The sequence below is a fragment of the Anser anser genome (genome assembly GCF_964211835.1).
Source record: "Anser anser genome assembly, chromosome: 15".
Classification (NCBI taxonomy): Eukaryota; Metazoa; Chordata; class Aves; order Anseriformes; family Anatidae; genus Anser; species Anser anser.
In genome coordinates this window covers 16,699,548-16,714,580 of record NC_139736.1, presented here as the reverse complement: position 1 = coordinate 16,714,580, position 15,033 = coordinate 16,699,548, and the positions used below count along the sequence as shown (strand labels likewise).

The 15,033-nt window shown below is 38.5% G+C and overlaps 1 long non-coding RNA gene across 4 annotated transcripts in view; it reads left to right on the top strand.

Annotated features, from left to right (window-relative positions):
- The window catches only part of LOC310881800, a 112,673-nt gene that overhangs the window by 64,880 nt on the left and 32,760 nt on the right, over positions 1–15,033 (top strand). For 3 of the 4 annotated variants that reach the window (XR_014572602.1, XR_014572604.1, XR_014572605.1), the window contains 3 exons: positions 2,874–2,984; positions 6,830–8,086; positions 8,410–8,513. This is a non-coding gene — a long non-coding RNA (uncharacterized lncRNA). The remainder of the gene's footprint in view (positions 1–2,873; positions 2,985–6,829; positions 8,087–8,409; positions 8,514–15,033) is intronic. The other variant, XR_014572603.1, reaches the window with a different exon arrangement.

Genomic DNA, 15,033 nt, shown 5'->3' with positions numbered 1-15,033 from the left:
TCCCATTGAGTAGCTACTAAAATAAATGTTTCCAACTGTATTAAAAATATGAAAAAGCTATCACTGTTACTTGTACTTGAGCTGTGTGAAAGCACCTTCATTTGATGGGATAATTGCTTTGACATACATAAACATAATTTATTTTACTGAGATTTAAAAATTAAACACCAGACTTCCAAATGAGGTCCTGATGATATATACTGTTTCACTGTGCCTACATTCAGAGGTGTTCATTACAAGTCAGTTTATGAGAAATGTTAAATATTCTGGTTTTACCTCACTCTTATTTCATGTTATTTTTTATTTTCAGTAGGTAGTAAACACTATAGTAAAGATCCAGCATAAGGAATCTGTGAAGTAACATTAAAAAAGATCATTTAAAAATCTATAAATTGTAAAAGCATGATAAATCATGGAATATAGTTGAAAATCTGTTCCAAACAAATAAAATTTAATTCAATAATTAAATTTACATAATTATTGGAGATTATTAAAAAAGTGACCAGTTTTTAATATTTTTAGGGGAATTAAAATGTATTTCACCGATCAGTATTTGTCTGGGAAAATTGTTGATGAAGGGCTGTTTTTGGAACATCAAAAGGTAAAAGAAATGATCCAGTTTTAATTTCTTCATATTGAAGCATAAAAGTACTGACCAGAATGAAAATAATCCTCAAAAATACTTTGGCCTCAAAATAATGTTTCACCTGGAGACAAGATAAATAAATAAATAACTTAGTCTTCTTGCTAAAATCTCTTTAATAGGCTCGCTTGTCACAAGAGTATCATCTTTGTCAAATAGAGCAGTTGGGTAGAACGAATCCTGGCATTACACTCCCAGCTCTTCACAGAAAGCCACAGGGTAAATCTGTAGCAAAAGAACAGATTCCCCCAGCTGTGATGTCTGATTATATGCTGCACTGCAAAAATTATACTGATGCTATGCTTAAACAAGATAACAAAATATAGCTATAATGAAAAGTCAGATGTAGATACCCAACACAAATAGGCTTACGTAATAAAATATTTAATTTCTCTTTATGTGCACAACTTTTTTGCTTTCACAATATGCATATTCGTAAATAATGAATTTTAATGAATGAATGCTAATTACCGTAGATCAAAACAAGCCTCTGGAAGTTTAGAATCAGATTTTAAGCAGAGCTTGTTGACATTAATGTGAGACATATTTTAGATAATATTCCTTGTGCAGCTAAACTTTACAATGTTGCTGGCATTATTGTCATGCCATCTATTAATTCTATGATCTCTAGGGATGATTTACACACAGTATACAACAGAGATGTGTTAGAAAAATATTCTTGGTAGCCCTGACCTCTGTAGGGTTCTGTGGAAATATCTTACTTGGGGGATGAAGGAGCAGTTAGACACCCAGATTTGGCAGACTGCTACTTGCTCCTGTTACACTGTTATATACATATCTGATTAAACTGGTCCTGCCAAAAAAAATTATACAATAGGTGGGTTTTCCTGTGCTTTTCCTCTTTCTGCTGTTTGCTTGTGGATAACAAACACCTTTTCCATCTCACTTTCCATCAGATTATTGTTGGTCCTGCCACTAATGTCAGTATGATCAGGGTCATGCCACAGCTGTCCTTGGTCCTAGTTATCAGGCCAAAAATAACAGCACAATCCAGTGGTGCCAAGATTATAGCAAGCTCTAACGACATATCTTATGTTGGGAAATTGATGCTGAGACTGAATATGGATGATAATAATAGTTCTTAGGATGGTGCTGGTGGTGGTGGCACAGTACAAAAATGTTCTCTGTCCTTCAGAACTCCCCGGGTATATAACTAGGTTGTCACTGTTTGGATGTTGGTTTGCATTTGGAAATCTCCTTATAAAATGCAAAACTGGTCTGAGTGTTTGTAAATACAATCTAGGCCAGTTCCCAATGGGCATCATCATAAAACCAAATCACACTGCAGAGCTGGTACAGATAATAGCCTTTGTTCAAAGGGCTTGCGTGCATGGTGTTGGAGACTGAAAAAAATGTGAGTTACTTAAAAGTAATATATATCTATTTATTTATTTATATATTTAAAGTAAAAATCATTGCAAGACTTCTGCTGCCCTAGAAAGGCATAAATGGAGAGAATAAATTCAACAGCCTGTGTTAATTTAACAGTAAGTGGAGAATGGCTATGAATTTGCTGTATGTCCAGAAGAATATTACACAACCGGGCTGCTCTTCCAATGTAGTCCCAGGTTCATTCTGTACAATTGTTCAGCATGGACACCTAGGGTTTCTATTCTGATTTGAGATAAATCTTCTACTCTACAGTGCTTGGAATCCATTTTCGGTTATATCTCAAATCTTCTGATACAGTCAGAAAGGCTTCTTTCAATTTGATCAGATTTTAAGAGTTCCACAGATTCATCACAAAACCAGGAAAGTAGTCATTTGACTTTCTACACAGCCTTGCCAGGTATGTTTACTGCATACCTTTTTACTACACAGAGCAGAATTGTGTTATACCAGCTAACACTCCTTTAACAGTGCATGGAGGCTTGTAGTTTGCTCATAAGCTAACTGCCATTCTGCAAGTCATCAGCTAAGAGCAAAAGGAAAAAAGGGTAAGAATTTTACATCAGAAGGTATTTAAAGAATAATATGTCACAGGACTACTACATCTTGGCTACCATCCTTTTCCTGGACTCTTTTAATGGCTCCGTCTAGCCCTCTAATAGCTGGGCAACCTTTTTATGGTTTATCATAATCATAAAAGCATGTTTGTTACCACTGTCCAGAAGCTGGAGGGTATATTTAGGGACAATACATAAAAACAGAGAAGCAAGTGATTTCATCTTAGAAATAACACAAAACAACCTTTATTGTTTTATGACAGGTCTTTCTTGTGCAACAGGCCTCAGAGGATCTATGGCTAGCCATTTATGCACCTCCAGTGCTAGGCCAGACATCTCCAAGCTTCCCCAGAGGAGGGTAATTGCTGGATTAGGTAAGTCAACTTTTCACTATCTCTTCTGGGAGATCTGGTCACATCAGGTAGGTTGGAGGACAGTTATTTGTAGCATCTCATCCTGGGATGCTCCAAACTGAATACATTTGGTGTGGGAGGAGGTGAAGCAGTGCACCTGGAGTACTCCCAAATAACAACTGAAGTGGAAAGATGCTCTGACTTCACAGAATGGCAAATGAAACAGGGTGAAGCAAAACACTGTAAGGACAGCAAAGTTATGCTAAATCTACTGATAGATCCAGTATAGAAAAGGTCCAATCATTTCTGATACAAACACTCAATGACCTGATATACAACTAAGCTTTAAATTTGTATTTTTTCTTCACTTTTCTCCATTCTTTAGCACTTACAAGCTTTAAAATCTATTATAAAGTCATTGAGAAGAAGAGGGAATGATTTTCTTTCTGGCCAAGTACTAAAAATACCAGCACAATCACTTGCAGTTTACAATTAACCACCTTTCAAGGGGTTTTAAAAAAATAACTTTAAAAAAAATCATGTCAATTGCTTCTTGCTTCTCTTCAAGTGGCAATTAGCTGAAAAGGGCCCTCTACACTGAATCTTAGGAGTAATACTAGAAGTAGGGGAAAGATGCTGGATAAAGCAGGTCGACTACATTAGAAATAATCTCCTTGGTTTCATTCATTATCTCCATGTAACTCTTGCAGGAACTGTATTAATGAAAAACAGGAACTTCCTGACCTAGCAGTGATGTATAGTAGAAAAATAAATAGCAGTGAGACCCTCTGGGACGCTTTCCTCAGCTATGGTAAATTGGTATAATTCTGCCAAAGTTGTATTAAATTAGATCACCTGAGGATCTGCTTTTAATACTTGTCTTACTGGGTGCAGTTAACTATTACCTTTTTAAGTTATGAGGAAGCAACTTACTAGTCAAATGAAGAATATTTTTGATGTGTAAAATTTCCCCTTTGTCAGCCATGGCAAAAAAAAAAAAAAAAAAATCCAAAGTCACAAAATAGTTCCATGCAAGAAATGAGTAAACTCAGAAAGATGTAAAAATGTCTCCTTAGCAGTTGTTTTCCTTCCCCTTTACTGTACAAAAGAAAGCATTATAGTTGTGATGTAGATGAGGCCATAAAAAACTCCCAGCCAGAATACTGATCAGATTTAGTGCTACACAAGTCCTTAAAGAATGCTTGGTGCAGAAAATGGTCTTTCTAGGCATAATATCTTAATTTCAGCCAAATTATTGATGCAGGATGATGCTAAAGTGAAGCTCAGAATATTACATCGGGATCACTGTATCCACAGATCTACTTCTAAAACTTCAAGTTTTTTAATAGGACCATATGTGAAACAGAAGTTACAGACTTAATATCTGCAAGTTCATGGCTTGCTTCCAAGGTAGATTTCTTCTCCTAACATTTGTATCATTCTTCTTATATAATGTAACAACAAAGCATTAATCATGCAAATATCAATATTTAATGATTATGTGGTTAATGCCTGTAAAGCATTTCAGAGATAAAAAGAGCTCTGTAAATCTAAATGTAGGATATTTACTCCTTGCTTTATCCTAGTTGGATGCAAAAGGGTTGAGATCCAGCTTATCTTATCTAGAAAGGCAGGTACCCAGAACTTCAAATCTAAGAAGTGAAACATCCAGTTCAGACTTACTGAACTCTGTGACAGTCTTTTCATTACCTTCAACCATCTTTGGAACAGACTTTTGCACTATGGAAACATTTTTATAGTAATGACCGTACAGCACAAACCTCAAAATCTAGGTTAAATTAATTTAAAACCAGGATTGGTAGCATTTGGCCAGCTAATTAAAACTGATGCTGCGGATGCATCTGTTGCATTGTGTAATTCTATAAATGAAAATTTACTCTGTAGTAAGAGATTAAGGGAAGAGGATGGTTGTATAAAGGAAAGAAAGAAAGCAAACAAAATTTGATCCTGCATGTTAGCATTGCTAAAAAATCCATATAGCGCTTTTAAAGTGATGGGCGAATCACAGTCACTGTTCCCTTCCTACCCCCTTTTTATTGAAGGGTTTCTTTTGGGCAGGTGAGCAAGAGCTGAATGACAACTTAAAATCTGTTGCTGAACAGATAACAGGCTTGTGTGTGTGTATTCCTGAGTCTGGCCAATAGCAATAACGGTGCAAGAGGAACTCCTTAGAAGGAAAACGGTTCTCCCAAGTCTTGTTTGCTCCTTGTACTTTTTGTTTCTGTGTGTTAGGGGAATTGTTCAGGCTTAAGTAAGAAATGAAGCATAGCAAAAATTGTTTCCTTAAGGTGTCAACATTAATGTCAGTCACCTGCTGGCACACAGCACTTTTCTCAGCCATTGGAAAAATTGAAGAGAAAACATCCAAATCATATGTTCTGGGATAAGAAAAATAGGAGCTGGCCGACAAAACTCAGAAGTAGTAGGGTGGGAATACCTGTGAACACTGCCGAATACGCAAATGGAAAACAAGCAAACTATAATTACATTCAGTAAGAGAACACCAGGGTGGCCTGGAAAGCTGGAGAGCAGGTTTTGTCTCCTGATGTTACTGTGAGCTTGAACTGCGGCTGAGCAGCGGAGAGAGCTGCTGTCTGGTGGAGACTGGTGCAAACCACCACCACCTGTAGAGCAGGGCTGTGCACATTAGCAAACGTAAGTGTGACAGTAAGCAACAATACTCTGGCAAGGGAATGGAGGAAGGTATTCAGTCAAGACAGCTGTGAGCAAAAGCACAGATTTATTATTATTATTGTTATTGTTATCATTATTATTATCATTATTATTATTATAGTTTCCTAAGCATAATTGGGAAAAAAATCTTAATTTGATGAAACTTTGCTAAGGAACACCTAGTAGGGGAGCACGAGTAGAGAAGGCAGGTAAAATATTTTTAGTTCATGAAGTCTGACACGGATTAAAAATAGGGCCTGTAATTTGTTGGCTGACATAATTTTCTTATGGTTTGCAGACACACATAATAGGTACGTTCTCTCCAAACCCTCTGTCTGTAGCTCAGCTATGATAGTGGAGAAAGGCTGTCAGGCAACTCAATGAAGGCAGCTAACAGTCCTGCTGAAGGCAATAGGGAAAAGTAACACCCTGAATCAATCATCAGTCTCCCCGTGTTGAATACCCATAGTGTTTTAAGTGCAGGATGCTGATTAGTGTCATCTGGGACCAAGGGTTGATGTTGCTTGGCTATAATTACTTTCAGACTCTTCTCCATGCTCAGAACTCAGTACTCCGGGTGTAGGAGGCAAAACAATTATCAAGAATGCAGGAGGCTGCTATTTAAATCTATTTACATAATTTTGCTATGTTTTTCTTAAAATATTTCTGTGTAATTGAGGAACCCTTTCATGGCTTAGCCTTCGCTAGAGCTATCATGGCAATATTCCTTGAAAGTTAGCTTGCTGCATTTGCAAGGACATCACTAATGAGCTATCAAAGGGGCTGCTGGTGCCTGTACCAGGGGAGCAGCCTGCAGGCCCTGGCCAAGCGGGGTTTCTCAGTAGGCAGCTCTCCGTGCTACTACTGTGCGAATACCCTCATTCTGCTCTTCTGTCACCAGCATTCATGTAGCAGAGACCAGCTTTTCATGGAGAACGTGCAGGTTTGCAGCCTTCCCTGCATTGCTCCAGTCAAACAGTAGTCAGTGTGCTTTGTGCTCTTGCCTGATACTTCTGACCTCAAGAGTCCAAAAAAAATGGTACCACTTAAATATTGCAGCTTGGGGATTGTTGGCTGTGGGTTTTTTTTGTTGTTGTTGTTTTGTTTTGTTTTGTTTTCATTTTAATTTGTCTGATTTTTTTTGATTCTTTTTTTTTATTCTTGATACAAAGCTCTGTGCTATTTTCTGGAAGGCTGAAATCATGCAAGCTGTCAAGTCTTCACATATTGTCGAGAAGTGGGACCTCGAGAAGCAACGATGCTGTGAGAACTGGCAATGCTGTAGTGTCCTGTACTGAGCCCTTACCAGAAACCCTACAGCTCTGCCACACTGAAGCCTGAGGGGACCTGATCTGAAGGTGGGGAGCTGCCAATACAGCAGCCCAGCTGCTGCTTCTGAGCAGACATGGTCCTAGACAAGTTTCGCTTTCTAGCAAGGACAACCTGCTAAAGACATCTCTGACTTTACAGATGATAACTCTGAGAGTATTTTGGTGGTGTAAAGAGAGCATATGAAGGTATATATTCCCAGAGCTGTCCCCTGCCTAGGCACTGCCTGGCTTTGCTTTACCTCGACTCTCTGACGACTGCCAAGACATCTTATTTTGCAGCTGAATCTATCCAGGTCTTTTCCTTTCCAGAGAACTCCAAAAGATAACCAAAAGACTTCTACATTGAAATAGCCAGTCTTTATCAATATATAGCCATCTAATTACAAATAATTATCTTCTTAAGACAGACTAGAATATTTATTTTTGTAGATAGGCTGTTTGCACTGTAGGCAGAGTGAGACTTATCAGAATTGTTGTGTCACCACACGCCACAGTGATTGGACCCTCAGAAACATTGCATTCAGTGAGAGCTTCAGGGAGCAGCAGGATGAAGCAGTATCCTCTGTGGCACTGTCAGAGTAACCAAAGAAGAGCTTCAGGTTTTGTTGCTTTCAAAGTAACACTTTCACAAGTCTAAATCCCCAGCTCCCATTTTCCAGTGTTCAGATCTTGGTGAGCTGTGCGGATTCAGACCCCATGCAGTGGAGTCTGATGCTAAAATCCCTGAGCCACCACTTCTGTAAGTGAAGCAGACACCATGCATGCTGTCTGATGTGCAGACAGGTGGCACGTGGCAACACATGCTGATGCTGCGAATAGACACCAGCAGTGGAGCAGCACTGTGCTGCAGAGAAAAAGTCTGCTCATCAGTACCTCCTCAGCTGTGTCAGCATGTTCTTAAGGCTCCCACATCATTAAGGCAAGTGTGAAAATTTTCTGTCAGGTTTCCTGCTCCGGGTGAGAAATGGCGAAGGTTGTATGAAAGAAAACAGCACCCAACCGATCGACCCCTTCTGAACAGTTGGCAGAGAGATGCGTGGGATGTTTGGACAATCCTCTTCCCCCAGCCTCCCCTGCTTTGCTTCAGCCCACGGCTCGGTGAGTTCTTCATCAACCACCCATGGCTGTGCTGAGCCTCTGGTCACCCTCACAACCCAGTCAGGAGGCTGTCCGATGTGACAGCACCAGCTGAGCTCTGCTTTGCAGCTGGCACCAAGACAAATAAGGGGCCTGTAGAGAAGGCCCTTGTGTGCACCACTGGGTTGGTGGGGCCAGAGCCCTTCCCTGGGGTAAATGCATATAGGCGGTGTGTTCCTGGGCACCTGCCCGTGTGGGAGTTATGCCAGACTGTGTCCCTCTGAGCAAGTTTCTCCCCACCCAACCTGAATTTTCCTTGTGCAATAAAATAATTTCCTCCTCAGGCTGACCCTGAAAAACATCTTTGAAAAGCTGAGGCCTGGTGGGGACAGTCTGTCATTGAGTTACACTGGGGAAGAGAAGTAAAGAATGCAGCATCACCAGCAAGGTATGTGGTGCAATGAACAAATTAGCAATAATAATAATAAAATAACTCTCACTTGGATTTCTGCTTATCAAACTTATCAATGATTTGTTTCATATTCCATACAGTGAGCTGCATTAGCATGATAAAAACAGGTTTATACATCTGTTTTCTCTGATGCCTGTCACAATAAAACAGCGATGCAGTGACCATGTTTTGAGACTTCAGACTTGATGAGTTTGGTTCATTCAGAGATACTTATCTTAAAAAAAGCCTTTGTTACATTTTTTTAGTAGACAGTGCTTCTGAACTGGGACTTGGAAAAATGTTCATTTTGTAATGGATTTTTTTTTTTTTTTGGTTATAATCTGGCCATAGCCATAAAGTCAAATTAAGAGAGGTTGAGTGAGAGAGAAGAGGAAAAAAATTCCACCTTTTGTTTGTCAAAGTGCAGTTATGGGACAAAAGAAGACACATTTGGGATTCATTTCAGGCTCAGGGTTAGAAGCACTCTTTTCTAATCAGAAGCTTACAGGTGAGAGACATGCTTTGTGTCTTTTATGCCTTCCACCAGAACAGATTCAGGTGCATGCATAATGCATGAGGCAAGTACCAGCACTGATGCAGAATAATCCATAAAATATGAAGCTGATGTTATGAATAATTAAAGCACAAACACACTCAGAAACACCTGCATGCAGCTAATAGGATGGGTTGGACTTGGCCTGTAGGAGTGAGATAAAGGTAGATTTGAACCTGTCCCTCCACCCATTCGGGTACACCCCGGGCAGAGTGCTGAGCACACCCCAGGGCACCACTGCTCCCTCCCACCCACCCGGGACTGCTCTGGATTTGCAGACCCCCATATGAGGAGTGAGTAAATGCAGTGACTTTCCTCTGCCACAGCTGCAGAGAGGACATGGTATTTGTTTACTTCAGAGAGAATTTTGCCGCATGTTTCCTTGTTATAATATTGAAAAGGCTGAACTTTCAGCGTTCCAGTAAGTAAATGGCAGTTTTGTTTAGAGATAGTGAAGAAAGATGAAATATTTAACTTTTATCAATAATGCACCCTCTACGTAACAGTGCCCACATCGACACATAATTTGTGACAAACTTTCACAGATCCCCTGATGCACTTGAGTGAAGTTCAATTTTTTATTTTTATTTTTTTAACTTGTATGAGATGAATAACTTCGGAAGTTCCCTGCAGAGAAGAGAGAGAGAAGGGCGGGAACTGAGTTAACAGTATAAGCAGATGAGAAGGTCATATAAATTATTACTGCTTGCATGGCTTGTATGCTAATCCACTCACATGGTGTTACTATTCTTACTTAATACTTTTATGATCTCTGTGGAGATCTTGGGTCCGTTATGCTAGACATTGATCACAGACTGGTAGAAAACATCCTTGTCCTAAAGAGTTTGTTTTAAATAGAGATTAAAAATGGTGGGATCTTTTCTGAACTGTAATGAACTTTTTTTGAACTTGAGTAAACCAGGAGTTGTCAGGGAAAATGTAAAGATTCATAGCAGAGACTGATTGCACTTTTACCTGAACTGAGCAGAAAAAGGTGCTATCATTAAGGAGCTTCCAAAATGTTTTGTTAATTCACATCTGTTAGACTGAATTGAATGTATTGGAAAATACTCTCTGGGCTCTGGCTTATTATTTGTGACATATCAAACTACAATATACTGCTTTTTATACTGCTGCTCTTGTGAAGGAGTTCTGGCTGTGTGCACAGCAATCTTAGATCTTTGTTATTTAAATACTTTCTTTGGTGTGTTGGATCCTATGGAAAGTCTGTCTGTACTCTGATTTCATGGAGAGAGACTACATGTTACTGAAAAACATGCAGCTTTAGAGCTTACAAAATCACAGTGCTCTTGCTTGATCACAGAGTGTGGTCTGAATGCTCGAGGGATTAAGTGGATGTGGTACAGCTGACACAAGAGATGCTGCACCCATGGGTTTTTGAGTCTGAATCAGTTAAAGAGAAAAAGCTCCAAGAGTCCAAGAAAAACAGTTCTTACAGTGACAGTTTGGTTGGCATATCTTTTTACAGGAGGGGAAGTTTTCCAATGGTTTCAAAACTGTGAATCAGTTCTAGTTTTGCCATAAACTGTCTAATACTGTTGCATCCACTTACTTTTTCTATTCACATCTGATAGAGCTGAAGTATTTCTCTATTTAAATTAGGCTGTAGGCATTAGACAAAATGAAGTTATTTTTTTCAGTGAATTCTAAAACTAGGACAACAGTTCCTTTGGAAAATGCTGCCTTTACCAAAACACTGCTTGAATGAGCCTGACAAAGCACAAAATGATTGTGTGAATCTCCAGATTATTTTAGCGGACTATTTTGCAGTACTGAAAGTTCTTAAATATTTTCTGTGGCTTGCCATATGGGGTCAGGGATCAACAAATGAACATTTGTGTTTCTCTCTTGCGGTTAGACTAAACAATGAAATGCTTTAACATGACCTATTGCTAGGAAATAGCCAATGACTCTTTTCTCCACTGCTCCAGAAGCCGTTAGGTACTGGGACTCAATGCAAGCATTCTCCAGAAACCTCAGTCTTTAATAAGGTAGACCTTCAGATCTGTAGCAAGCCTTCTGACACCATCAGCTATGCTGTTCAAAGAAAAAAACAAAACCCAATTAAAAAAAAAATCCAAACAACCCTGTATGTTACTGTGGAGGAGGATGAGCTATCTTGAAACTCCTGACTTGAGTTTTCAGTTCAGTCATCATTCTCAATGGTTAAATAGATGTTCTTCATAACCTTGACACTTCTCCCTATGTTAGAAACTAAGGAGCTGCAGTGGCAATGAGACAGACAATGCTAATTATGCATCCAGTGTCTTTCAGAGGTTCAGAGATCGTGGTGTCTTTCTTTCCCACTGGCAGTTTAAGGTGTGGCTTGGTTTTCAAGCCCTTCACTATTTTTCAAATTATTTTGTTAGGGAACAAATTTCCTGGTAGTTCTGGCTTCCTGAGAGTGAGGAACCGATTTTAGAATGTAGGTTAGGCTTCCTTTGCTGTAATGTCTTTAGGTTTTGGACTGCTTGAAAAGTCTTCCTTTGTCACAGACTGCCTTAGAACTTCACAGGCATCTTGTTGGCTGTATTGACAGATAAGATGTTCTTCACATAAATTACACTTTTATATATATATTTTTTCCAAGTATTTCTTATAATAGATAGTAAATGAATATAAACAAAATTGCAAAATATAATCACATCATCCAGTCACAGGAAATGACTATATGCAAGCAACATGTACTGGCAAGAATAAGGTTGTTAAAAAATGATTTTTCTAAAACTGCTTTAATCTTTAAGTTTGTTTTTAATGATGGTTTTACAACCATTTCAAGCACGTTTTATCTCCAAACCTGTTTTAAAAAGGACTAATGTGTACTGATGAATTCTGCTGTAAGCACTTTAATATTAAAAAGTAATTGCTGTACATACAGAGCAGCTGCTGAAGGGACAGATAAAATGAGCATGTTTATGAATTATTATGTCCCATTTCAATAAAGATTTGAAAAAATGATGTGTTGCAGTTCTGTGACCTCTGAGAATGTATCTACATGCAAGGAAAAGCCATACTTATTTTTGCTGTCACAACCACACTTCTAGGAACTCGTCCACACCACCAGACTGATCATACAGTAGATGGATACTCTAATGGTCTCATTCACATGAGTTCACAGTTTTATGGAGTCACTTCAGAGCTACTGGATGTACCTCTTATTTATTAACATTTGAGATCTAATAGGTGGGTCTCTTGGTGAGTCATTTTGCCTGAAGGACCCACAAATCTGCTGCAGTAAGAATCTTGCATAATGCATATAGGCTCTTGTATAATGTGCTGGTATTAATACAGTGCACATAGTTCCAAAAGAGACCTTGCCAAATCATTAAAAGGAACTTGCAGAACACTGAATTTTAATTGCTCTTGGGATACTGAGAATAGCATTGATTGACTAACTTTATGCAAGTTTATTAAGAGTTTTTAATCTAATATCTCATTAAGGGACATTATTTTACTTTTTGTACAGTATCTCTGTGATTTCATTAGTGATGTTTTAAGTGTCATTTTTCTAATGATTTTTGTGCACCAAAAGGAAAAACTGTTGAATTTGGAGTAAGCCACAGGACAAGTGATAGTGAGATACAGAAGTCCTGAAAGGTGGAGGCTGACTGTCGGTGGCAAAGGTGAGGTTACACTGCATAAGCAGTAGTAGGATCGGGTAGCTTTGTGCAGTATGGTAGATTGATGTCTATCGTAAGCCTTTCTTCTTAAAAATCCCTGTGCAGAGAAGGTAATTTATTGAGATACAGAGTAGCCTGAAGAGGGCGTTAAGGTAGAACAGGCATGGAGTCATGTCAAGGTGATAGGATGGTTTCCTGAGGGTAAGATGTCAATGGAGAGAGATGCGATAGTACTCTAAAAGAACAGTGCCCAAATAAAATTTATTTGTCCTGCATAACCTCCGCATTACAGGTTGTGATCCTGTGAAAAGTGAATTTTAACATTAGTGCCAGTGGTTCAGGATTTATCACCTTGCCACTTGTGTGTGTCTGTAGGACTGGGGCTTTGGATGGGGATAGAGCAGATTAGACAGAACTATGTGAGGATTTCCTTTTCCCTCCTGTGCTCCAAATCAAAGAGGATCAGTTAGCTTTGAATTTCATTCACAAGGAGACTCTGCAGACTAAGCAAACATAGATTTTTATCTAGGCAGAGAAAGAGCTGATCATGTAGCTTAATAGAATATGTCTTTTAGCCTTGGAATCTTTCTACTGAAAAGTGTAATATTACTGGACATTTTGGGAATACAAATTCCTACTGCGGTGCATATGTCATGGTTGGATACTGTGTTGCTTTACATCTGTCTTCATTTTTTAATGAAAGGGGTAAAATAATATAAATTTCTAGCCATGTTCCAGGTAGGATATATTCCTGAGACAACTACAGTGAAGGACAGAAATGTCAGGGAGACTGAATTTCAAGAAAGGGTAGAAAGCTACAGAACCAATTTTGGTTGGACAGACTGGAGAAATTGATGTATTTTGCATTGCCTATGGCAAGGGTGAAGGGTGAGGCTAGATCCCAGGTGGAAAAATGGTGGAGAGCCATCAAAAATTGAATATTCCTATACAAGCATGTAGCTGGCATAAGATCAGTAACAAATAATGAAAACATTGACATATCCACTTTAATTATTAGTTGTTATAATAGAGCTAGCTAAGGGTAGAGATGTTTTGTACTTCATATATAAAAGTAATCTTTAGTATGAAGGATCTTGTCTGCAAATAAACAAGTAACGTTATCCACTGCATTTCAATTAATGAATAATGATCAACACATGCAAACTCAAAGCCCTAGATATATTTCATTTGGTTAGTTTTGTACATGTACAGAAAAGTCCTGGAAAATACCTTGATCAGACATTTTGGTGATCATGACATTGATTTACGATACGTGAAAGAAGTGATTGAAAAAGAATTTAGTACTTAGAAGCCAATTATTTAAAAATTATTTGATTTCACTTAAATTTGTCAATAAATGCAGCTACTTGTAAACCTGCTCAAAATAGTAAGTTCTCAGATCAATATCAAGGGTGCCATTGTATGCAAGCTGGGTCAATTAAATATCTGTAAGGAAGAGAGCCAGCTGTGAGAGCTGCTAGTATTGCAGAAAGCTTGTCCTACAGGAAGGTTTACTGAAATTCATCTGGGCATTGACTACCATTCTCAGCATGCCTCCAACGTGTGGCATTCAATTCCAAAACCTTTCTACTTTGTCTTCATTAAGATCTGTACCTGAAGACTAGGCATGCTAAGATTGAAAAATCAGCCCTGGATAGAAATAAAACAATGCAGAGAACCCTGCAACAGCAAACCGAGTCTTGCAGTTCCTTCCACAAGAAGCTTATTCTATTGTGTTTCCAAAGGAACTTTAAAATTTTATTTGTATGCAGCAGAGTTCATTATCAGCTTTTTCTCTGATCTTTTAAGTCATCATGTTTTTTTTGATCACAGTCTTTGGAGTGACGTTACTAGGCAGAAAATTTGGTCCCTTGCTTAATTAATAAAAGTTGATTAAAGCTTGCACTGCAAAGATAGTGGTAATGATGTAAGAAGAAAGATGTTATTTACTTTGTATCAGCATCCTGGGCAAATAGGCAAGATGTAAAAAGTACAAGGATGGTTTCCATGATCTGGAAATTTGCTGGAAAAAGGCTAATAGTTAGCAGTGTGCTGCCTGAACAGGATACATCTGTGTGCATTTGTATTAATTATTCTAAAAGACTGTTTCAATAAAATGTTTCAAATTACTGTCTATTTTTATTCCCCACAAGTCTCAGCAAACACCCAGGAGAGTGAATGTGTTTTTCAAAACAAAGGCACCACAATAGCTTAGCACGGATTTAATTTTTGTAGAAAGAGATGAGCTTAGCAGCACTGATTTCATATACTGCACTGATAGCATTTAGAAAGTTTTAATTGTAGACTGGAAAATTCTCCTTGC